At 36.0% G+C, this 24,845-nt stretch overlaps 1 protein-coding gene and 1 long non-coding RNA gene across 13 annotated transcripts in view; both read right to left on the bottom strand.

Moving 5' to 3' along the window:
• Positions 1–24,845, bottom strand: part of YAP1 (Yes1 associated transcriptional regulator) — a 120,585-nt gene that overhangs the window by 69,929 nt on the left and 25,811 nt on the right. The window lies entirely within an intron of this gene.
• LOC109375124 (uncharacterized) lies at positions 22,575–24,340 on the bottom strand. The gene is made up of 2 exons (XR_002122513.1): positions 24,165–24,340; positions 22,575–22,686 (listed from the first exon to the last, which is right to left on the bottom strand). It is a non-coding gene; the product is annotated as an uncharacterized LOC109375124 (long non-coding RNA).

Genomic DNA, 24,845 nt, shown 5'->3' with positions numbered 1-24,845 from the left:
CTCCAAGTTTAGGATTAACTTTATGCTGCTCATTAGTGAAAGCATTAGAGAACTAAACTAATGTCGTTTAGTAATATAATTTGAGTGATTAACATTGACATTGAGACTGTGCTCAAGTTTAGAAGCATCAAGGGATGGATAATTAACAATTCCTTTATACCTACCCTTGCTCCTTGAGAGCAAGGGTCTCCACCCAGGAGCACTGAGAAGCTTGGAGGGAGCTCCTTGGAAATGCAGAACTGGTTCCTCCCAGCCCATTGACTCAATATCTGCAGCTTAACAAGATCCAGAGGCCCTCTGCACATTCAAGTTTGAGGAGCACTGCCTTAGATACTACTTTGAAACTTGATCACCTACACTGTGCTTTCAGGACAGCTAATACCTGGAGGATAAATATTTTGTGCACATGTAGAACTATATGGTTTAAATAGCAGACTTAAAAGAAGGCAAAACCAATCACCTGTGGTAAAAATTAAAAGTTTAACTTGCATCATTACTGCAGAAGGTTCACTGAAATCCATCAGCCACTTACTTTACCACAATAAGTACCACTAGGTCACAAAGAAACAGCATTTTTCTCACTGCTTGTTACATCATTGGTTGCACTGGTGATAGTTTTCTCTACTCCTTCTTGCTTTTAATTTAAAACACAAAAAACCAAAAAGCACTGTGGCCTTTCAAAATTGATTTGATATCATGCTAACACATTTTTATTTAGAGGAATGGTTACCAATTTAGAAATTGGGGCGGGGGGCATTTTTGGTTATCATAGTCCTACAAATATCCAACGGGGAGATGATACTGAATGACAGATTTCCAGTCATGCAGTAGGTGGTCTTCTACAACTCTGGAATGTTTTGTCAGACATCCATGTGGGTAAAAGCCACACTTACACACAAAACTCCACCTTATACATAGACAAAGAGTGGTTTGCACAATTTTAATTACACACCAAATTTTTCTGGAAGGCAATCAATTATACTTAGTTTTGTAATAGTATATCTTTTTAGGATAATCACATTATCAATTTTCAGTTACCAACTCAACAAAATTGGTCTTTATTCAAAACTGCCATGTTCACGGCGATTACAGATATAGATACAAGCACATGACTACATTAGTATGGTTTCTAACATTAGTCATGCCCAAGCATTTATATATTAATACACATATTATTTTATCATAAAGTATTTCTCCCCTACATTATATATAATAATGATTTTTAAAAAATTATGTGTGTAGTTGTTACATTATATTTGAATTTCACTTTATAATAAACACTTTCTAAAATATTTCTTACTAAAAGGGTCTGATGAGGCCAACAGGGTTACGAACCATTGCATTATGAAACCATAATCTACAAATAGAGAGCATTTTTATAGCACAAATCTAATGTCTTTCCCACCAGATCATGAACTTCTAGAGAGTAAACGATCTCACTCTCTCCTCTCCCTTTCCTTTTTTATATTTCATCCATAAACACAGTGCTTGGCAAGTAAGTGTTCAATAACCATTTGGTGAATTGAAAGCTTATTCTATTGGGTTATTCTTTAACCAAGTATTACTGTGACTTAAATCCTAAATGGGATTAACTGACAGGTAGAATGTGACACACTGAGTAACCAATAAATTAGATAAATTCTGAGAATAAAGACAAAATCCTGCCCAAGACTCTTGGAGTAGTGAAAAATATACAATGTTTCAATATAAGGTGTTAAGCGTAACAACGTAGTTAGTTATACATAGGGAACTGTGAGAACACAAAGGTGGTTTAACAGATCCTGGTTGGAAGGAGGGGCAGGGTGGGGTAGAGGAGGTGTGTGGGGGAGGGCAGGGTGGAAAATGAAGTATCCTCTCCCTGTCAATTTGTAAAATGCTGCGATCTCGATTAAAATCTAGAACTGGTATTAGGAAAACTAAGTTGTTATAAATTTAGGCCTAACCATATTGTATATATGGCATATTTCCTTTTCATAATCCACTCTTTGAAAAATATTTTCTTAACTATAAAACCTACTTCTCACAAAATCCCAGCAGTATAGTCTTAAATTGTTTTACCTGCACACAGGTATCTAACAAACTGGTTCTTTCCAACTCTGCTAAGATTCTGTGATGTCAGATAGCACAAATTCATTGTAAGAATTTAATAATATAATCTACAAACTATATAAACAGAAACCTTTAAAAATACATCTGACAAGTGTTTAATCTCCTAACACATCTTTCAGATCTTCATTGTGTTGCAATAGGGGAAAACCAAAAAAATAAATTTTTTGGCAAGAGTGACCTGCTTAGACTCTGATAAAATGCATCTTAACTGAATTCGTTCTCTTTGCTGCATGGACTTGTAATATAACTATGTTATGGGACTTGTTAGAAATTCCTGTTTGCTCCCAGTAAAGATAAACAAAGATGACTCCGCTTTTAAGCTAGAGACATCTGGACAACCAAATCACCACTATTCCTGAAGAAAGTGAGAAAATCTGCACTTAAGTATATGTAAGACCACAAAAGTTGTTCAGTATTAATAAGAAGCCAACTGACCAAACTGAAGAATTCTTTCTATTAAGAAAAGTTGACTTTGGGCTGGCCGAGTGATGCGTGGGTTAAGAGCTGGCTTGGGACGCCAGAGGTCCCTGGTTTGGATCCCACATACGAGGGCCAGTGACACTGCCCTCTACAGCTAAGATGCTGAACAACAGGTCAATCTGGAACTGGGCTGCCATGAGTCGCCAGCGACGGCGTAGGCTGCAGCCCCTGCTGAAGTGGTTTGCCATGGGCTACCACGTGTAGCCAGCAGTCGCTGTGAGCGACTGATCTGCCTCGCCTGTGAAGAGTGCAATGATAGTGCCAACTTGGGCCAGTGAAGCAATGTACTCCACGACTAGACTGAAGAACAAAAGAACAGCAACTTGTCTGTTCCTCTTCCCCCAATTCCCCAGCGCTGTTCCCATCCCCCAATTCCCCAATAAAAAAAAATCTTTAAAAAAAAAAAAGTTAACTTTTAGGAAAAACAAAAATAAGCTTAAAACTGAAAAATCAGGAACAATACAAAATAGATGTGAGGAATGTTTTAATTTTAAAACTTCTGTTACTGCTGTCAGGCCTTCAAAATACTATGATGGTTGGGCTGGTTCTAAAATTTGGAAGAGTGGGCAGTCAGCCCAGATTTATTGCTCACTTATCAAGCCCATGTTTGTTGTGCAAGTGTTATTTATAGAGTCACATGCTAGAGGCTGTACCCAAGCTGGCTAAACCTACACGCTTAATTGACTCTAGGAACAATGATACATTGTTCAATCTAATCCTTGTATGAGCTACAGTTCCTAAGCCACAACCATATGCTTTTTATATGTGTATATGTCTACCCCGGACTATTTTTAGAACCCTCAAAAGTAGAGATGTGCACATACTACAATTTCTTGATAAGGATGAGAAGACTTACATACTTTGCCTCTATAACATAGTTTCTATATTACTGGGAATCAAAATCTTAGGTTGCAATTTAAACAATTAGGCTATCATTCAAAGCTATTAAATATGGGTAAAAATTATGAACATGTGTGGACAGAAACACATAAAAGCAAATGTGACAACTGATTATATTCTACCCTACAAATTGTACACCACACTGTAATCTGAACCTACAGCCTTCAGTTGAATAAAATTAACATTTGTTTGTAAGTATGAAATCAATTTAAACACAACTTCACCATGTTGCCATACAAGAGTGACATGCTTATGCTATACAGCTCCCCTTGGAAATGGTTAGTCCTTAAGGAAGGTGTGAGGACGCAGTAGTTATAAGAATAATGCCAAAGCTCAAGTGGAGGCTTCCTGAAACAAACATAATTCTCTCAATCTTGATCCCAGATGGCTTTTATCTGTAGCTGTAATTGGCAATATTCTTTTCATAATGCCATAGCGACTGAGAACATTCTCATCCAAAATTAAAAATAAATGTACATATTTGATATTTCATGATATAGAAAATGACAGATGTCATTGCAGTATAACTTGAGACACAGAGTTGTATTAATAGAACAAAGTCTCTTGATTCTCAACTATAAAGTCTACCTAGCTCTTTTCATAAGAGTCACCTTACAAGAAAAAGAAATGTCAAAACTACGACCAAAAAACAAAATAACACAAAAAGCTCTGAGAAATTTTAAGACACAAAAAATCTACAAATAGTATTCAAAATGTGGTCCTTAAGCCACTTGTATCAGAATTATCTGGAAGACTTATTATTAGCTCCTCAGTATTTCTAAGCACAATAAGTTTGGAGAGTAATTGATCTAGCAATTTTATATATTCTTTCACAATCTGAAATCCTTAAATATAATAAGACATTTATTTACCTAGAAGAGCCAGATAAGGAATGTACTCTCTTCAAAAGATGGTTTGTTTCTCAAATTTCACTGTTTTGCTTAAATTGATACTCCTGAGCAAATAATGTTTTAAAGGAAACTACTACATGTTAGATGTCAAAGAGAAGTGAACTTTTTTATACACGTTAAAGACGTTGGCAGCATTATCCTTTCATTTTATAATTGTCAGTCTAGGGATAAGGGAAAAAGCCTGTGAAGATAAGGAAACAAATGTGCTGCACACCAACTCTGACCTCATTTGCCATGACATGACTTAGGCCTGAGGCCCTCAACCAAGGACCAAGAAGAAGGGACAGGTTTAGGCAGTCAAACAAAGCTATAATCAGCTTTGTGTGTCTTGTTAGACACCAGAAGCTTCCAAATAAGGATCTATCTGTTCAGTCTGTTGGCTTATGTGTCTGTGAGAAAATCACAGTCAGTTAAAAACCATATTCATTGCATACTGATGATTACATTCAAGTTTTCAATTGTTATCAACACAACAGGGCTTCAGCTCCCCAAAATATTAATATAGAACGAGTCTAACCATTTCCCAATGGTAAATCACCAGGAAGGCAATCGAGAAAATCCGTAATAAACACTTCAAAGCAAAGTATGCAATGGCCCTTGCATTCCAGAACAAAACACATATGGAACTACCAACATAAACTGCCAGCATCCTATACCCTGCCATTTTGATGAAATTAATACAATTAGTTAAATAAGCTTACATATTTTCTCTTTAATTACCACTAGCTTTAAACAATAGTTTGATAACACTGTAGAATGTCTTCAATCATCTAAAAATCTTTGTATTGAAATTAGCAAGCTAACTTGGGGCAAGACCCCAAAATCTAAAAGTTAACTTTTACATATTCTACACCGCATTTTAGGAATGAATGTGGCAAAGGGGGAGTAGGATACTTTCATTCATGACCAGTCATCCATCTTTCTCCCAACCATTAAGTTCTCTTTATATGGTCATGCCATGCTACTAATTTTCTTTTTTTAAGAAAATGAACACCACATACTCATCCAAACCAGGCTTACCTTATTAGGTAGGGCTGGTTTACACAGACTATCCAGTAGTCTATCAACACTAAATTACAAATGCAGATTAAACATCTCCCTTCTGTCTCTTCTGTGCTTTAACATGTTCATTAAAAGAGATGTATACCTGAAACTTACATAATGTTATATATCAATTTTACCTCAACGAAGAAAAAAAGAAACATATCATTTTGTAAATTCCCCAGTTCACCAGAATCAGAACATTTGTTCAGACTGAAACCTAGGATTCAAACTGTTTTTCTAAAGTTGTAATTGAAATGTGATCCTGTCAGTGAAAATACCGTTTTCTTCTTTGAATCTTTCAAGTTAAATGACTATGAAATTCAATTATACTATGAAATATATTAACACCTTTTTGAAGGAGAGTTTTATGGATACTGGTAGAAAAAGTTACAAATAGTCATGGTCATTAAAAGGAAATTAGCAGAAAGGTTATACTGTAAACACTGAGTAACATGATCACTTAGGGTCTGCCTCCATCTTTGAGAACCATGCTGGAAAGCTGGATCCTCAATTTTACATGAGATATTGCCCAAGGAGTAGTTTCACAGGTTTCTAGCTCTTAGGTGTTTGTTTGTTTAAGGATGAAGAAGGCATTTCTCTCTCTGATTAAGATGCCAAACATCTACCAGTTTACTGAGAACAAATCCAAGCCCTAGGAATCTAAAAAGTTAATGAAGAGGCTGTTTACTAGACTGGAAGTTTCACTGGAAATCTCTTTAAAATTCTCTTTCAATTACTGTAACGATTAATAGCTAGAAAAGGTTTTCAAAGCAGAAACGTAATTTGGTTATCTACAGAACTCATTTTGTTAATCTTCTAATTCACATATAATGTACACATGGAAAATTATTCTTTAATATACTATCAAGGATATACTATTGAATTTTAAGGTGAGAAGACTGAAATACCTGAATTATAAAATAAAGATTATTTCTTTGTATCTTAAAAAAAAAAAAAAAGCTCCATACAAGTGTTTTCATAAAATATTCTGTCCACTACAACTTCGGTAGGAAGGAGCAGCAGCTGAGTGGCAGAGTGCGCAATAACGTCTGCCTACTATGAATCATTCATATCTGTGAAATGGTGGAAAATTTTTGTCACTATTGCTCAAGACTGACATAATGGAGCTGCTGAACAAAGACAAACTATTAAAATGGCTTAAGGGATGGAATAGACTAGACTTCATCGGAATGCCTATAAAGGTGAAGTCCACGTGGAAATAGGATTAAAATCACAAACAGAAAGAAGATTCCAAAGTTCTCAAAATATGAAAGACACTTACCACTTGAAGGAAAACTTTAGCCATCGATCACTATTTCATGTCTCCATGCCTTTGCTCACATAGTATCCTACCCTTCAATTCCTTTCCCTCCCTCACTCCTCTCCTGTCAAAAGCCTTTGAGGCCAGCTCAAATGTCTGCTCCTAGGAGGGGTAGTGAGCTCTCCTTCCCCTCCTCCACTCAGCCCCTAACAGATCCAACTGCCCCCTCCTGTTTTCATGGAAATGTCTTTACAGCATTACCATGATACTGATCAGAAGGCTATTATGCACATTCAACCGCCACTAGACTATAAGCTCACTGAGGCTCAGGACTCTCAATACATAATATACATTCATCAGTATTCTACGGAATAAAAGAGGACATTCATGGAATCTTGTAGATTTATGAAGCTCTATGGAAGTGTGAGGTATTAAGAAAAAAAAGTACTGTACCATTATGACAAATATTAAGGCAGAGAATAAACCTAAGTATCTGAATTAGTTTTATTAGTATTAGACCAAAATCTGATTCTAGTATGTGAATCATTTCAGATGCATAAATTATGGTAGAACACACCTGTATCAAAGACCCAGTGTGTGTAGAAGAGCTCCTCAAAATCTCACAATTACTTAATCCAACATACTCATGTTACAGAGAAAGAAAATGCTAACAAAAGATAAAACTGACTGTTTAAAAAATAATTAAAGATGTCCAAATAAGCAACATATAGTAGCTTCTGTGGTTGGGGAAGGTGTGAAAGAATAGTTAAACAAAAAACCCTGCTAATTCAAGCAACCTCCAAAACCAACTAAAAGCCTTGAGAAAACCAGCAACATTAGGCAACAAAAAAGATCTCATATCTGCACAGCAAAATAAACAAAATGAAAAGACAACCTATGGAATAGAAAAAAATATTCCAAACCATGTTTTGTTTTTTTTTTGGGGGGGGGGTAGAATTTGATTTATTTTGTGTATATCTCTATAAAACAAAACCAGGGTAAATAGGTTGAAGTTACTGAAAGGAAGATGTTGACTCAACATAAAGAATAATGATCTACTAGGACAATCAACCCAGAAAGGAATATTGACCCCTAGAAAATGGATGAAGTACCAGGCACTGCAAGTGGCACACAGAGACAGTAAAAAAAGTTTACTTTCATTTATTGGAGTTTGACCTAAATGTCTAGGGTCCTTTTAATTCAAATATAATTATATCCATTTATAAAAGCAGAGTATTATCCACAATAAAACACAGCTACTATAATTTAATTGAACTTTAAAATTTATAAACAAAAGTCAAATATTATATGTATCACAAACTGTAATAAGACTAGAATGTAAAACACCAGTAAAACAAGTGCTATCTGCTGTATATATTGCTGTTTAAATCCCCATTGCCCAGAAAAATGTCTGGTGTGTACTATGTTCTCTATAAACATTTGCTCACTGAATTAAAAAACCCTAATATTCTATCAATAAAAACATATTTGACATTTTAAAATAGACTCAGAATGTAATCTAGTGTAATGTGGAATTAGTAAAAAAAATCACCAATGTGGGTCAGTTGCTTTTTCTCATTTTGAGTAATTATTTTTGGTCCAAAATGTTATCTAAGTAATCCTTCATTAACTTTAATTACTCCTCAATTTTAATAATCCTTAATATTAATTTGTTGAAATGACATTCTGTCATAGATACTGGGAATTGAATTGAGCAAAAAAAAAAAAAAAAGAACTACCCTTTTATGATAAACACGTAAGAGAATGCATAAACTTTTATTTTTCCTTTTTTAAAACTTCTATGTGTAATGATTTTATGCAAAACGCTAAATGAATTAATACCAGTTCTGATAGGACTTTAAATTTTTTATTTTCATTTTTAGTAGTATTATTTTTTCTTTTCTTTTTAAATTAGTTTCGAGTGTACAACACAGTGCAATAATTATACTTTTAAACCCCTCAAAGTGACAACCCTCCTCCCCCAATCTGCCGCCCCACTCCCTCCTCTCCCCCCACATCATACATCTCTATTACAATTCCATTGACTCCACTCCCACATTAGACTCCACATCCTGTGACTATATATATATTCAATTATAGTTGACACAATATTATACAACATCAGCTTCAGGTGTACAGTGCAGTGACCAAGCCTCTACCCCATCCATGAAGTGGTCTCCCTAACAAGACATGTGACCATCTGACACCCTACAAAATATTTACAACATTATTAATTATATTCCCTGAACTGTCTTTCATATCCCTGTGGCAATATTGTAGTTACCTGTTTATGCTGTCTAGTCCCTTCCCCTTCTCCCTCATCCCCACCCCCCTCCCAACTAGCAACATCAGTTTTACCTCTATATTTCTGAGACTATTTCTGTTTACTTTTCTTGTTCATTCAGTTTTTTATATTCCACATATAAGTGAGATCATAATGGTATTTGTCTTGCTCCAACTGACTTATTTCACTTAACATAATAGTCTCTAGGTCCATCCATATCGTTGCAAATGGTACGATTTCATTCTTTATAGTGGAGCAATACTCCGTTGTATAAATGTACCACAGTTTCTTAATCCAGTGCAAACCATATTTCTGTAAGCGGTTAATATCCAAAATATACAGGAAGTTCATACAATTCAATAGCAAAAAAACCAAATAATCCAATTTTAAAATGGGCAAAAGACATCTGTCTAAAAAAAGATATACAAATGGCCAACAGGTACATGAAAAGGTGCTCCACATCGCTAATTATCAGGGGAATGCAAATCAAAACAACCTCACACCTGTTAGAATGGCTGGCATCAAAAGTAAAAGAACAAAAATGTTATCTAGAAGTGGAGAAAAGGGAATTCTTGTGCACTGTTGGTGAGAATGTAAATTGGTACAGCCACTATGGAAAACAGCATGGAGGTTCCTCAAAAAATTAAAAATAGAATTACCATATGATCTAGCAATTCCCCTCCTGGGTATTTATCCGAAGAAAACAAAAACACTAATTTGAAAAGATTTAAGCACCCTACCCCCATGGTCACGGCAGTACTATTTACAGTAGCCAAGATATGGAAACAACCAAGGGTCCCTCAATGGACAAATGGGTAAAGAAGCTGTGCTACCGGTGTCCCCCTGCTATGTGAAAGTACAGTATTCCTATAAAATCTTTTGTAAGCTGAAATGGTATAGAGCGAAGAGCATCCCCCACTTTCCAAAAGTTCATGCTTCGCCACTCCATTTGTATGAAAGACCTAGATTAGTACAGTAACACCTGTTTTTGTAAAGGAAAATCCTCTTCAGATTTCTTTCAGTTAGCAAAAACAGGTACTAATGTGGGTCTTTTGTAAAAGCAAAGTGGTGCAATGCAAACTTTTGGAAAGTGGGGAGATACACAGACAGACAGACACACACACACACACACACACACACACACACACACACACAGAGGAATATTATTCAGCCATTAAAAAAAAACAAGGAAATACTGCCATTGTGACAATATCGATAAATTTTGAGGGCATAATGCTAAGTGAAATAAGTCAGATAAAGACAAATACTGGATGCTTTCACATGTGAAATCTTAAGAAAAAAACCTCAAACTCTTATAAAAAAGATCAGATTTGTGGTTATCAGAGATGGCACGGGGGAAGAACAATGGGATAAAGGTGGACAAAAGGTACAAACTTCCAGTTATAAGATAAATATGTACTAGGGATGTAATGTATAATATGATGACTACAGTTAACACTGTATATGATACACATGAAAGTTGAGAGTAAATCCTGAGTTCTCATCACAAGGAAATGAATATATTTTAAACAATATACAATATGTATTATATATTCCAACATAGGCTGTTAAACTTTCCCTTTAATCACCCAAAGACAGCACAACTTACTTCTACTAATTGAAGCAGACCCAAAATTATAGTCAGATCATTTGCTTACTTTCCAGGCATAAACTGAATCTTTTCCATCACTAAGTGATGATTAAGTCAATACAAGAGAATCACTGGAATCAAAGGGCAACCTTACATAGGATAGTACAATATTAGAGCCAGAAGGACAACTGTAGACCATATGACTAATTGTTTCCTTTTATAGATGAGAGAATGGACAATCAGTTAACTCAGTGCTTGCAATGGGACTATAACAGATTTTCTGACTCACATAGTAGTATGGCTTCCTTAAGCAACACCCAGACTGATCTCTTAAATTAAGCAGCTTGGTCTAGAGGCCCGAGTGAAAGGTGCATGACACTGAACCTACCTGTCCAACAACTGCTAACATCAAGGTCACGGGCAGAAGCAGCATCTACAACTGCTTTGATGCCAATGACTCAGAGGTTGAAAAACAACTTACAACGAACCCATTTCATCAGCATCTTGCAGCAGTTCATTAGCCATGTGAGAGACTCTTATTGAAGACTATGTGAATCATATTAAACGTGAGAATACTTCACTTACCCAGGTCATCTATAAAGAAGGTGTACCCTAAAAGTTCCTTCACAAATAAGTGAAGGAACCCCCTTATTTGGACTTTCAGTGGTTGGTATTTATTTACTACTATTAACTACTATAATATTTGTAATTCCCTGCCTTAAATTATGGGGAAACTATCTGGAAGTTACACTAAGGTCTCTTCTTTTTACTCTTGGACACACAGCTGTGTTCAGTAAGATTGCCTAGATTCCAGGGAAGTGTGTTGTGGCTGAGTGCTATTCTTGATCCTGGAAGTTTAATCCTTACTCTGTAGATGACAGAATTGAGACTCATGATGGTCACTCAAACATCTGCCTGAGATCATGACGCTAGTCGGTGAGGCAGAACTAAAATTCAAGTCTCCAACCGTCTCCCAAAGAAAAAAAACAAAGACAAAAAGCCCCCAACAAAACAAATAAACAAACCTAAACCCAAGCCAAACAATATTATCTGAGATACATTCATTTAAAATACGTACTGAATGCCTACTAAGTGACAAGTACTGCTGACATCAAAAGGAGTAAGACATAGTCCCTGACCTGGAGAAGTTTCTTTCTAGTGGGGAAGAACCACAAAAATAAAATCTGAATGAAAACTGATAGGAATGCTCTCGATCTTTTTGGAAAAGTTCTTGGTCCAACCCATGAATGCCGAGGACACATAGAGGTGATAACCTCTGACCCAAAGTGCTGAAGTATCTATAAAATTATTTAATTGAAGAGGCTGGAAAAGCATTCCACAAAGCAGGGGAAGCATGGACTAAATCACAGAAGTTTGGTTTTTGTTCACTTAATTTAAAGAGCTGAAGTAGATTTCAATTAAACAAACCCCTCTGGCTGAAAAAGATTTAACATGATTCTAGCAATGAAGTAGTCTCGAAACATTATCAAATGCCCCAGGAAGAGAGAGGACCAAACAAACCCTGGTTGAAAAGTACTACTCTAATCTTAAAAATAAACATCATATTCTATTCATCTTTGCACCTCTAGCTAGCTCCTAAGAGTCTCTTACACGTTCAATAATGTTGCTTCAACTAAGCTATCTTTCTTAATTGTAGAACTAACATGTTATATTAAAATGTTATTTAACAAATACTAGGCATATATATAAAACAAACATTTTATGCATATTTATATATATATTTATAAATATGCAAATATGCATATTTATAAATATATAATACTATATATATGAATTAAAAATATAAGACTAGGTCCAGGAATACATGAATCACCAGGATAAGGATGGCTACATGCCTCTAAACAGTATACACAGAACATCTGTAATATTAGTAAGAACAGACATGGTTCAATTTCCATTACTGCAGGTTATTAGAAAACACTAATGATCTTAATACTTACTAAGAATGAACTGCTACAACTTTTACTCCAAATTTAGAAATCGCTATATAGCAGAAACATTTACTGATCACCAGAAAAATCTCCAAATGCTTCCCCATATTTCCTATGCCTCTTATAGTGAGGAGGAGATCTAGTGACTTCGTTCTCGCCAATAGGCTATGAGAAGTTCTATGTTTCACTTTCAGACCAAAGCATAGAAAAGCGGTGTGAATTTCCCATGTTTCTCTTCCCTTTGTATGATGACAACATGTCAAAATGGCAAAGTCACAAGAGAGATATATCTGGGATGCCTGATTCACCACAAAGATGTGTGTACCCTGGAAAGCCAGCAGACTGCAAAAAATATTTTGTGAATGAGAGCTAGCGTTTAGCCACTGAGATTTCTGGATCATTATCCAGCATTATGTCGCCTGTCCTCATACAAAGTACAGGTGGTTCCTGATTAGGGATCATTCAACTTATGATTTTTCGACTTTTCAATGGTGCAAAAGCAATATGCATTCAGTAGAAACCAGCTAGGTTAAGCTATAATGTTTGATAGGTTAGGTGTATTAAATGCTTTTTCAATTTACTATGCTTTCAACGTGTGATGGGTTTAATTGAGATGTAACCCCATTGTAAATCAAAGAGCATCTGCACAGAAAAATGGGGCTCGTATCTAGCATGTCCATTCAGGTGTTTAAGACAAGAGTACTTCCTGAAGAGTCTGTATTTATAGGCTGTAAACTCCTCACCCATCACATAGAAAGAAATAACGGTACACAATTTTCATTACTATCTTTAATTAGAAAGGAAGGACTTGAATAGACATTTCTCCAAAGAAGAGACACAAATGGTCATTAAGCACATGTAAAGATGTTCAACAGCACTAGCCATTAGAGAAAAACCACAATAAAATACCCCCTCACACTCATTATGATGTCTACTATAAAAAATGAGAAAAGTGTTAGTGGGATGTGGAGCACTTAGGAACCCTTGTGCATTGCTAATATGAATAGAAATTGGTATAGACACTGGAAATGTTTGGCAGGTCCACAAACACTTAAACATAAAATATTATATGATCCAGCAATTCCACTTCTAGATATATACCCAAAAGAACTAAAAGCAGGAAGTCAAACAGGTAGATGTATACCAACGTCCACAGCAGCATTATCCAAAGTAGCCAAAAAGTAAAAACATCCTCAGAGTCCATGAATGAATAAACAAAATGTGATATACACATACAGTGGAATATTACTCAGCAATAACAAGAATGAAAGTCTGATACACAGGCAAATATTGTATTGTTCTTATATTAATTACCTAAAATAGGCAACTTCATAGAGACAGTAGAATAAAGGTTTTTCCCATCACTGGGGGAAAGGGAAGAATGGAGAGTTACTGTTCATGTAACAGATGATGAACAAATTCTGGAAATGGATATTGGTGATACTTGCATAACACTTAGAATGTACTTAATGCCACTGAACTATACACTTAAAAATGGTTAAAACGGTAAATTTTATGGTATGTGTATACTTTACGTATAATTAAAAAAAAATTTTTTTTAAAGGTAAAGAAGTTAATCGTGAGGACTATTTGGTATTTCTTTTTCCTTCACAGCCTATGACCTGGTGAAAATTCTTATAAATGTGTTATTGAACCATATTTTCAATCCTGTCTTCCAAGAATTGCAACCAGCTTAACTTAAACTCAAAGGAAACTACAAACAGGAAAAATTCAATGAAAATCAAGATCTCTATGAAGTCTCTGTTGACTTCACAAATCCACTTGATACCACTGGCAGATCTAGGCTTTGGCAGCTACAAACCCGTATGGCAAGCAAGTAAGGCAGCAGGAATTCTTGAGGAACTGAAGCAGAGCTATAAACAAAGGGCCTAGCTACAAAGCTACAAAGGCAGACAGGTCAGTCTTCTGGGCAATCAACAATGAGGTATACTCTTTTTAGGTAAAAGTTTCAGGCTCATATCAAACCCTCAAGAGACATACTTTTAATTGACTCTGAAAATAGTAGATTTGGGCACAAGTCAAAGTAGAATATTAAGCTGTGCAGGGTGCAAGATTGGGTCCATTGTTCTATGACACTGCCAACAATCATCAAGTAAACATCTCCTAAATGGAATCCCAAGCCATTAAAATTGGCAAACATAAAGACTCTATGTATGTTGGAAAATGTTTGATAATTTCATCAAGGTAAAGAAAATGAAACTTTACACCTATGATTACAACTACATAAAGGAAATACTGTTTGGATATATGTATTTTCGTAAGGAAATGTACAACAACAAAAAGATCTGCTGCATGTATAAGACTTTTTCATCCTTTAAAAGTTCTGTTAACAATTTAATGTCACGAAATAAAAGTATTTTAGGTATTAACACATATATTAGACCAGTAAACACGGTATTTTTAAATTACTGCAGGCCATGCAAAATTCTACGGACATTGTGGGAACTACAGAATAAATACAAGATAGAACGCTTACTCTCTTGAGGATGTCATGTAAAGGAAGAAAGGAAGTTGGATGATATTATTAGATAATCAAATACATTACTTAACTCAGGCTTAATAACTAAAGCTATTTGTCATTACATTTTATATCTCAATAATCTGCCATGCAAGATCACGGAGCACTAAGCCATCATTTTAAAAGTTCCCAAATACTGGCTGGCCACACTTCAGTTAGTCAAAGAACTAAACATCCTGAGACTTCTTGCTTGATAAAAGGCAAGGGACACTAACATGACACTCCTAATTTCTGTGAAAAGAAGAGAGCACACTGTTTGCAATCTCTTTCTTAGCAGAGTAGAGAAGTAAAAAAACTGAAATGTAAAGAAAATGAGTGTTTTCCTCCAGTCTGCCTAAGTATTGTGGAGAAATCCAAGAGTTCTCTCTGGCCTGGTCAGCTGGTCCCATGGCTATATTCTCACTTCATTTATGACAACCTGTCCTGTTTATTTAGCCTTGAGAAGTTACATGCAATGATAACCTCATGTCCCCCCACAGGACCATCTTGGTGTTGAAATGTCCCCTAGTAATGTATATTCGTTCATCTATACAATTAGTCAATGAGTGTTCCTGAATACCAACCATGGGCAAAGTCATTATGCATGGTGATGTGGGCTACAGAGTGAGACGCAGTCCCGAACCAGAACCCAAGTCTCACAGAACCAGAGATAGGAGGGAAATAAATACAATATTTTACATAACTTCAAACAAAAGTATTCATTTTAACATTCCCAAACAAATTCTTCCCATTTTCCATGATCACAAAAGCAGTATTAAATCATTTACATACGCTTTCTTTTTTCACTTCCTGTACTCAGCAATAACAAGTCTGGCTGATTGTTTCCAATCCATCTTTAAAGACTTAAACTGGGCTCCCTGACAGGCCACCTTCTACACAAGGTGCTAGGTCAGGTTCCCTTAAACACGGCTCATATCTGGTCTCTCCCCTCCCTTTACAATAATAAATCTAGCTTCCCCTCTCATCCACCTCCTGGCTTGACACTCAATTTGACTCCCTCCTACTCACCAGCTTCCTTTCTCTCTTGTAGATATGCTGTCTATTTCTTGTCCACCACACAGGTCATCCTCATCTTATATTCCATTCCCCTGTATAAACCATGCCTCTTCTTATCCTATAGCCGCTTCAAATTCTGACTCCAAAACAGCTCGTTCAGGAAGTTGTAGATTGACTCCATTGGCTGACGATCATCCTATCTGAATGTGCTCAAGATGTACAGCATTAATATTTAACTTGTTGCTTTATAGGTACAACCTCAAGTCCCGCCCCCTTTTCCCTCGCCCCCCAATCCTCCAGTATGGTGTTTTGCCCAGAGTGGTCGGTTTAATAACCTAACGGAGCTCATACTTCAAAATGTAATTAAAAAAAAAACTACATCGCAACATGTGAAAGAGGTAAAAGACAACAGCAATAAAATATCATATTCTATTAGGCTCTATCTTATGCTGCAAGTGGGAAGACAAATAGTTATAACTTTACTGAAGAATTGTTTGTCAATATTCAATGTCTATATAGCACAAATAGTCTGAAAATACATAACCAAAAATGTTATCAGTGAGTAATGAGATTATGGGTATTTTTATTGTTCCTTTGGACTTTCTGTATTTTTTAATTTCCCTCTATAATGAACCTCCATTAATTGTGCAATAAAAAATATAATTTGGGGGCCGGCCAAGTGGCGCGTTGGTTAAGCACTGGCTTGGGACGCCAGAGGGCCCCGGTTCGGATCCCACATATGAGGGCCAGTGACACTGCCCTCCACAGCTAAGATGCTGAACAACAGCTCAACCTGGAGCTGGGCTGCCGTGAGTCGCCGGTGACGGCGTAGGCTGCAGATGTGGCAGTGGGTTGTCATGGGCTACCATTTGTAGCCAGCAGCCAGTGTGAGCGGTCAGCAGCCGCAGTGAGCGGCCGTCCAGAAGCCAGCAACTGATCTGCCTCGCCAGAGAAGAGCGCAATGATGGTGCCAACTTGGGCCAGTGAAGCCACATCCTCCACAACTAGACTGAAGAACAAAAGGACAGCAACTTGTCTGTTCCCCTCCCCCAATTCCCCAGCACTGTTCCCATCCCCCAATTCCCCAATAAAAATCTTAAAAAAAAAAAAAAAAAAAAAATATATATATATATATATATATATATATATATATATATATATATAAAATTTGTATTTGTTTTAAAAAGTAGATTTGATATAATGATCAGGAACTGGCAGAGGATGAGTAAAGACATTTCAGATATTCGTGTATTATCCAGAGAATAGTAAGATAGCACTTTAAAAGGCCTATCAAATAAATACTCTGTAATGGTTCTAGTGCTGCATAGCTACCCCAAATTTGATACCAACTCTGAGTAGTTATAAATTCTTATGGGACCCCTACACCTGGCACATTAATGCCATCCAGAACCCATTGGTGTGGGGTACACAGTGAACGCACAGGACTTACTGAACTGAATAAATCACTGCTAAACCATGCAAATCTTAGTTGTAGGTCTTGTTTTTTCAGTTATCTATTCACAAGATTTTTCAGACAGATGAACTGAGTCCAAACCCTTCTCCTTTTGCAGAAATACAGGCTGTCAATAAATGTACACTTCTCTCAGCTTTCAAACCAATGGTCTTCTTAGGCTCCCCAAAGGCCTGAAACCAGGTATTTAAAGACAAGTCAGATATTTACCAGTACTTGCAGTTTAGAAGCTACAATCTGTCTAGTAAGTCAACTAAGAAACACCAAGGTTTCCCAAGCATGTTTAAGCATGTTCTATTATTTTCATGTTATGAAATGGGCTAGACTTTAAAACAGACTAAAAACATTCAAAATTCTTGTTTCTAATACAGACTTTATGTTAATTAATCTAAATAATCAAGGTCACAGTTATAGTACAGACTTAGAAAATTCACAAGGGTGCTTTGTAAAGACTTTTCTGAAGCTTTATTTTACCAAAATTCCACAATATACTCAGATAATTTCTAAAACCTAAATAGTAAACATTTCCTTCTCCCTTTTCATGACTATCATTCTAATTTCTTTTTTTAATATATCAGTTTTTAAAGTCGATGGTATGGCTGACAGAAACCGTATGGCTCATAATAAATATAAATATAAGGTTATGAAAATTTTGTTAACAGCTGTTGAATGAGTTTTAAGATAATTCTTTGGTGGAATAAAAGGATGGTTTGGGGGGGGGGGAGAATTCCTAAAAACCCTAAAAATAAAAATAAAAGAATACCACAGAGGACCTGCCTGTTTAAAAGTCATTCTCGAAGTCAGAGATCCAATGCTGAAACTGAACTCTGCCTGTGCTGCTTCTTCAATCAGTTGGTCAAGTTATTTAATCTCTTTCAACCTTAGTTTCCTCATTTGTAAACAGGGGTGATGATGCCCACCTTCCTTATGTGTAGAAGGTGCTCAATGTTAGTTCATTTCCTTTAGGGTCTGGATTTATTTCAGCAATTGAATTTAATAATTTCCAAAGAGAGAAGCCACCTAGAAAGATCATTTTATTAACCCATATACGTTAGCATATACACTCCTCAATGGTAGGAAATTATTTTATTTTATTTATTTTTTTTTTTTTAAGGAGGGTGCAGTTCAGTGGCCCATATGGGCCATCGAACCGGCAACCTTGATGCTATCAGCACCAAGCTCTAAGCAACTGAGTTAACTGGCCACCTCTGTTTACCTCTTTATAGTGTCAGTGTAAGAACAGGGACTAGAATTTACATCTAGACACAGCCTAGTGGGAGTGTTCTTTCTATTATATTACATTATAAACCACCATGGGGCCGTGATGGGGATTATGAGAAATTCAGCTAAGCACATATATAGCATAGTGCCTGGTTAAATAAAGATTCCATTATATTTTAGTATAGAATAGTGGTTAAGAGCATGCACTCTGGTGCAAGATAGACAGAGGTGGAATCCTGGCTGTGCTACCTATTAGCTATATGATCTTGGATGAACTGGGTCTTAGTTTCCTCATCAGTCAAATGGAAATAATAAGAGTTGTTGTGAGGGTTCAATGAGTTACTACACATAAAGGACTTAAACCAGTACCGGCACATAACATTTAACAAATGCTAGTCATTATTGTTGATATATTTTAAAAGTCATACCCTTGACATTCATGAATATAGAAGCCAAGTAAAGTATTTCAATTTCATTCAACAACATCTGAGCAGCAACTATTGTTGAAAGAGGAATTAAAGATATGGCCCAACCAAGAGTGCAAGTTCTAGAAGCAAGGCAACCACAGAACCTCAATTCTTTCTAAGTACTGGAACAGAAAGTTACCTTATTTAATCAAATCTAAGGTGCCACGAATTGTGAGAGGTTCCTAATTTCAGAGGTTAAAATGTGAAAAATATACCTATTAGAACTAAAGAAATGCTATAGGAATAAAAATGAGTGATGTTAACACCACAAAAGTTAAGATGGGGAGGTTCAAATATTTTCCATGCAAGCCACAGAAAAATATGTGCTGGAATCTGAGCTGGAGCTGATAAAAATGAAGAGAGTCTGGAGAGACCTTCTTGGGTAAGTAGCCCAAATAGGGGGAACATGCTGTGCAGTTACAAATGCGTGAACATGCACGGTCACTACAGTACACTGACTGGTGATGCATGGTGAGCAGGGGGAGAAGGTGAGGGGAAGAGGTGGTAGGCAGAGGTGAGGCCTGAAAGGAGATATGAGGTCAGGCTATGGATCTTAATCTCTATAGATAGTGGCTTCACTGATTTGTACATTACTTAAATGTGACTTAACTAACCAAACTAATTCCTTGATAGAACTGACTCAACTAACTCAACCTAATTGAATTTTGATTAAGTGACCTACCTTAAGTACCTGGGTCAGGTAAAAGGGCTTCTCTTCTGTATCTCTCTGACAGACCGTGGATTCACAGCCACGTTTGTCTTGAAAAGACTTTAAAATATTCATGCATGAAAACACTGCCAATTTTGAAAAGCATAAAGAATGAGATGAATAAGCAAAGGAGTAGGAAAAGTAGAACTACATATAAGGCAACTTGGATCTGAGAACAAGGATCCTGAATTTACAAAGTATTATTAATCTTGCTCATAAAACGAAGACCTGTGAGGCCTGCTCTTTTGATTTTGAACAGTTCAAACTAATAGGTTGAAAAACATGGCCAACATTTTATAAATATGTCATGGCTCACAGATGATTTTTCCCCCTTAGTTCAATATTCATGGTTTCCAGAGTTTAAATTTCCAAGAATGAAAGACTTAGATGATACATTACTTATTTCTTATAGTTAACATAAAAACAGACATTTTTTTCCCATATTTGAAGACATCTTCTATGGGTTTAGGACAGAAGCTGGACTTGGGTAATAATGGTATTTGTGGTACACTAGAACTCCTTCCCCAACTCTTTGAAGACATTATTCACATTTTGCCTCTTCTCTCCCTACAAAGAAATACTTGCTGTCCACTCAAAAGACATACACAACCAAATATGTGTATCTGGGATTCTAACCAATCACTGGAAAACAACATAAGCACTGAGTCGAACTCCAATAATCAAGCAGAGTATTTCTATTCTTAGGAAACAGCAGGGTTTGGTTCAATTGGCAACACTCCTGGCTTTTGGATCAAGAGGTCACAGTCTTACATTTCACATAAGAACTCCAGTTTACAACCCTTGCTAACACTCCCGCAGAATAATTCAAGAGGCATTAAATGACAGTATCATAAAAAACCAAGTATCCAGTAAAACATCAAATTTAGAAATATAATATGGAAATAAACTCGGCATATGAATCCTTCTTTTAAACAAAAGACTGTATGCTTAGAAAGAAGAGAGTGAGTGAGTCTGTGTGTTGGCCAAAGGTGGCATAAATGATTTGAATTATATTTTATAACTACATTGACATTTGCTTTAAACATGCCGTTCCAAAAAGTGTAGGTCAACATCTATAATATAGATTTTATTAAAAGCTTCTGGTCTCTAAATATGTCTATTAATTAATTTAGCCTCATACTAGCACGGTGGGCTAAAAATATAGGAAAAAGTTTTGCAAAACTGAGAGGCCATATCAAGTTATTTCATGTAGACAATCCACAAGCACACAACTCAGACAGGGTGGCACCAAGTGATTAACAGCCCTTTACAAAAATAGATAAATAATGTTGCAATACATGAGCTCTCATTTGAAGCACTCCACTGAATTCCTGAAAGCAGAAGCTTATTCTGTACTTTAAAAATAAGCATCCTAGTAAAAACAATAAGCATCATTTAAAATTCATACAACAGGTGTCTTCAAGAATAGAGGTCCTAAAAATATCATAAGGTATACTTCGTTAAATCAAACTATTTTTTCCCTACTTAAAATTATACAATTAAATATTTTACTCCCATGAAAGTAATTCATAAGCCCTAAGATCATAATAAAAGCTATATAACTTGATTTATGTACACACTTGGGAAAAAAATTATCTGTGTGTGGGTATAAATAATGTTTTATAATGCCATGAATTTTCAGTTTTCATGTAAATGGGCTTGTCTGGTACCATTATTTACGGCATTCAAACAGCTTTAGTTATGAGCTCTTGATCACAGGTCCGGAGCCAGAAGGCCCAGGAGGTCATCCGGTCTCTTCACACACCGGATTGCCAATGCCGGAATGCTCTCCCACACACACCTGCCAGTCTGCTCGTTTGCTTAAGTCTTCTTTACACATCTTTATGATGAAGCCTACTTTTTCTTAATCAGGTACTATGAAAGAAATCATTCTTACCTGCTTAACATTTCTAGAAGTGGGAAATTCCAACTAGGACAGTTCCATTAAGGAAGTTATAAGTGAGTGTTGATTTCAATTTGCTACTGTTTTCATGGTTATTATATAAAGTCAGAGCAACATGAGCCTAAATTAAATCCTTACTAAATTCTAATGCAATGTGTAAGTACTAACACGTACTTTATTCAACTAAAATACTGGTTTTCAGATAAAGCAAGATGTCTATGTAACCTCTCCTCCATTAGTGCCTATACCACATTAAATGCTCTTAGCAATAAACAAGGCCATGTCATAAAGGACAACGTTTATATGGTCCTTTACAGTTATGCAGTACTCGCACATATATTACCACAAATATACATAAAATAATAAAGGGAACTTAAATCAGCAGCAGTGGGCAGGGAGAGGAAGTGCAGGCTAAACTTGGGAATCTGTAAAACGAGATCCACCCATTTCATAGCTTGATGTATGCGTTTAATGATTTAGAGTATATAATAAGTATATGTTGAACCTGAAAAGTCTTTTCAGTTTATTCACCAAAGATTTGGTAAGTGGATGCATACATCAGAATCGCTTGGGAAGCTTTTGAATGAGTAGATAACTCATCCGTACTGGTATCATTCTTTTAAAGAACATCGTAAAGAAATTAAACCATCCTAGTTCAATTCAACAAGTGTTTATTAATCACCAAATGAGTATGTAATGTTGAATGAGATTATGAGAAATACAGCAGAGATTTAACTCAGTCTACCAAAAAACTTTATTGATCACAGAGAAATAGAGATAGCTGGTGCTATGGAATGACACAGGTAGATGGGTATAAATTACTTCACCTCTTCAAGGCAGACCCCCATCTATAAAACAAGTAACATTTACAATTTTAAGACTATGGAGATTAAATGAGATATGGCATGGTAAGTATTCACACAGCAAGTATAAACATGGTTACTCCAACTTTAAAGCAGTAATATCAAATGTAATACATAAAACGAATTTTACATGCTCAAAAGGAAGTTTAAATGTTTTTCTTTGAAATTAAATCTAAATATAAATCACTACCCTACTCACAAAATATTAACAGTCTTCCATACATGTAATGAATCATCAGCAATCTGCATTACTGGCTACAACAGGTTAAAAAAATTCTAACAATCAAAACAGTCCAAAATGAAAACTTGATTGTAAAGAATAAATTCCAGAAGTTATGGTAAGTGTCTGGGCCTGCTACCCTGTGGCTTTGACAACAATGAATACCTCTTTTTTCAGAAGGCTATAAAAAAAGCCTTTTTTAGGCTCTCAGGGATAGGGACTGGCTGTCAGTTTTTGTGCCAACAGAGAAGATGCAAATGAGAAAGAGCTGTCAGTTTAAATCTCAAATTGCTTTTTTTCTAATACATTTTTTACAGTTCAATAGATAATAAACAATTCACGATATCAATATTTGCTCAAACAGAACCAATATTTCTTAAACCAGTCTGCATTCTTACTAAAACTATACCCCCAAACTAATCACCGATTCTTTATCTAGAAAGGTCAGCCCTCTCTCTTTCAGCCCTAAATATAAACTCCATCTTAATTTCTAGATTTCTGACATTAATTAATTTCTAGATTTCTGATAATTTCTGACATTATCTAGATCCCTTAATGTCATCGTTAGCAGAGCTTTGACTTTTCATTTTCCTCCAAGGTAAGTCACACTCAGAAAAACCCCTCCTCCAAAATACCCCTCCCATTGCCAACATTACTGTTTTTGCTTAATGGTAGTATTTACATATTAAACTTAGTATACTTCATGTTAAATTGAAAGTAATATAAATACAAAATCACATCAGAAAATACTTAAGTTGATATTTATATACAGACCTGGGAATTCCTGTGAATTTTTTCACTGATTTTTAGTGTTTTAGAGCTAGAAAAGTTCTTAGAAATCAAATATTTCAATTTACTGATTTTATAGATGGGGAAACCAAAGCTCCTGGAGTTAAGTGAGTAAATCACCAGCCAGCCAGATTATTAAGCATATGCCAGACACTATGCTAAGTGCTTAAGACATAATGGTGAGCTGAATAGGCCTTGTAATATCCAGTGGGGGAGATAAGCAATCAGGCAATGGAAATTCAAATAAGAGGGAAAACCATTCACAAAAAAGCAAAGTCAACAAAAGGATTCAGTATTCAGTGTAGCATAAAATCCTATTTGATCTAATCCCATGCATCCTTCGAATACAACCAAAGGGCAACCCCCCCCACCCCCACCCCCCAAACCTTCTCCATCAACTCTAACACAGCAATCTCTTTTTCTGCGTTATTAATACTTAGTGCTTAGGGCTTACCACATTGTTAGCAGTCAACAAGATATTTTCTCACGCCATTGCTGTTTCCTGTACCTTGCTTCCTAACTGAGCACAGGGACCACATGCTCTTAAATGCTGATGTTCTTCTATAGCGCTGTTCATGGTGCAGAAGTTTTCTGAAGGCACCAAAACAGATGAAAATAACGATGCTTCTGAAATGACTAGGGAATGTGTAAAAGCAATTTTCAACATTTTTAGGTGAGCAGTTAGTATGTGCTGGCACTATGCTAGGTGCGGGGTACACAGCACAAAAAGTATTTTAAGTGAAAACATACCCCTAACACAGCAAGATTCATGAGAGGCCAGAAGAAGGGACTCTAAGGCAGAATTGGGGCTAGGAAAAATCTGGGAAGACATTCTAGAATTAAAATCTGAGCTGAATCTTGCAGGAATTTGTATCTCATTTTCCTGGAAGGGGTATATGTGTAAGAAAATCCAAAAAGCAGTTTCCAAAAGCTATCATTTAGCTAAACACTATAGAAATATTTTAAATCTCAATCTAGGTCACAGAAGTAGGAAATTTTTATTATAACTGCCACAGTTAAGAAACTCACTATTTCACCCAATGTGTGATATCCAAGAGGATTAATTCAGTAATTAGGTTGCCATTTTTAAAAGGTCTAGTAATTTGGGGCATCCTATGATACTATTCTCTTTCCT

This window comes from Hipposideros armiger, unplaced genomic scaffold, assembly GCF_001890085.2.
Source record: "Hipposideros armiger isolate ML-2016 unplaced genomic scaffold, ASM189008v1 scaffold_901, whole genome shotgun sequence".
NCBI lineage: Eukaryota > Metazoa > Chordata > Mammalia > Chiroptera > Hipposideridae > Hipposideros > Hipposideros armiger.
The sequence above is the reverse complement of the archived record's forward strand: the minus strand, read 5'-3'. Positions and strand labels throughout refer to the sequence as shown.